This window comes from Triticum aestivum, chromosome 6D, assembly GCF_018294505.1.
Source record: "Triticum aestivum cultivar Chinese Spring chromosome 6D, IWGSC CS RefSeq v2.1, whole genome shotgun sequence".
NCBI classification, from domain to species: domain Eukaryota; kingdom Viridiplantae; phylum Streptophyta; class Magnoliopsida; order Poales; family Poaceae; genus Triticum; species Triticum aestivum.
In genome coordinates this window covers 1,627,309-1,629,817 of record NC_057811.1, presented here as the reverse complement: position 1 = coordinate 1,629,817, position 2,509 = coordinate 1,627,309, and positions in this window count along the sequence as shown.

Below are 2,509 nucleotides of genomic sequence, written 5' to 3'. Positions count from 1 at the left end.
TGGAACCCTCTAGAGAATGCTAGGATAAGACAAGGGCCTGCGGGTGTTTGTGGCTGAGAAAAGGCCAGGGAAAATGTGTGTGTTTATTGGATGGCATTAACGTTGATGGGCTATTGGACTTTGTGTGCTAGGCTTTAATACGGTACACCATCTTGGTTAATTCGGGGGTTCGGTCAACAGACGCCAAGTACCGAGTTCACCGAAACAATTTCGGTTTCTGTAGTTTGCCAACCGAACAAACGACCGAAGCTTCGGTGCTCGGTTTTCTCGGCTTCGGTTCTGGTTTTTTCGGCTTCGGTCTTCGGTCCTCGGTTTTTATGCCCACCCCTAGTGCTAGCTATCAAACATTTCTCCACTGGCCAGATTCTGGCCTTTCGCCGGCTAGCCGATGGTCTAGTTACCACCAGCAAGGAGCCTCGATCAGGGAGGCTCCACCTCATCTTTGATCGCCATTATGTAATAGATATGCTTCTTTTTCAGTTTGGTATGCAGTTTCAGTAAATAATAATAACTTCTGCTCACCAAGAGAGAGGAAGTAAGGAACATTGAGGCAAGGACATGTAGATTATTTAGTTGCGGCAAGGGAGCATCAATGTACACAAATAAGGTTGGCTCATAAATATGGAATGTGGAATAAAAAACTAGAACTTCCGACCACCAACCATTTGGGAAAGAAACCAAAGTGTGGTTTCTTGCATGTCAATAAAGGAGCAAGAAGTTTAATTAGGTAGTGGTATGTTGGAGGGAGGTGTATGCACGCAGGCATGGTTAATGTTTAAATAGTGGAAGTTCGTGATCTACAAACGACATGGTTAATGTTGTATAACGGTTGTGCTTTTTATTCGATCCAATATGCAGTTTCGAATAAAAACAAAACACTTTTCCGAGCCAAGGTTTTTGCGGAATATGCAGTTTCAAATCAAAATCGATTTTTTTTGCGAGCCAAGGTTTTGGGGGAAAGGACACGAAGGATACGGAGCCTTGCAATGACATTATACCTATTCTTCAATACCAGTGCCACGAAATGTTAGGACCAACAAGATTTTTGTTAGGCCTCGTCTATTTCTTTATTTCCATTAAATTTCCTGAAGCACAAAAAATTAAACGGCCTTGTAACTAAAATTGCATGGCACAACTTTTGGGCATGTGTACGTGAGTATAGAACAAAAGACAAAGCACATGCAAGCATAGAAAACATGGATGTCCTTACATGGATTGACCCAACAATAAAACAAATTATCTCAATACTATTTGAAGTACTGTATGTAAGAAGTGGGAATCAGGGAGCTTGCATATATGCAACGTTAAAACAAAATTTAGAACTTTCATGCCTAACAACCTGGGAGAGAAATCGAGGGATATTGAGGCAATGACAGACGGTTTCTTCCGTACCTGCAAGGGAGCAATAACCTTAATTAGGCATATCTCCCTCTGCAGAGCGGAGAGAGTACATGGTGTCATGGACCCTGAAAAGATAGTGAATAACAAATATTGTAGGGAGGGTTAAATTAAAGTTGAAATGGATGGGGAAAATATGTAGAGGTGGACCACACCTGGGGAAGGTGCATGGTGGTGGTCAATGCCCAAATAACATAAATGGTATGCGGTATGTTGGAACATGTGATGATGTCATTATATATTTTTATTAGTACTAATTAAAGGAGAAACAATTTTGTACCTCAAGCAATTCTTTATCTCAGCTTTTTTTAGAGCACACCATTGTGTTACCAATCGATTGGTTGGTGGATCTGGCTATCTAGTATGAGGGTTGACAGGATGGAGATCCTAGACGGATGGATCGGGCAGTGCCGCTGGTTGGCTTTGGGGGGGGGGGGGGGAACGCAATTGCGGAACTAGATATCTAACGATGATCGGTAGAGATATTGACAAGCCTGTCACTGTTGAGCACCAACTTCATGATCGCCTTGATCTTGAAGATGATCCGGTCGTACATGAGCATGTTTCCTCCCATCGTCTTCTCCATGAGCACCTCACTACACATTCATCCCATTTACTGCACCCATCCATGAAAAATGCACAATTCAAAATCGAAACCAAGAACATTTCCACCAAGCTAGGAATGAACGAACGTTTTCGTTGGCTAAGAAAAACTACTCCCAACACACAGTCCATAATTGCCATGCGGAAGCAGATAAATTTGCCTATGTTGTTGTATATGGATATGCCATGTTCTAAATTTAAAACTTCATGCTGTGTAAAAACATTGTCATAAATTACCAAGCTGCAGAACGAGTACTTGCCATACATTTTTGGGGGATTGCCATGTCTGCAACATGCATAATTGCCAGACTAAAAATCAAAATTGTGAAAATTGCCATGCTCGGGACTTGCCATGCTGGATGAAGAGAATTGCCATGTTATATCAACATTAAAAGGTGAGAATTTCCATGATGGATGAAGAGAATTGTCATGTTATATCAACATTAAAAGATGACAATTTCCATGCTCTAAAACAGAATTTTTTATCCCCTAATGTGTTTCCTCAGGT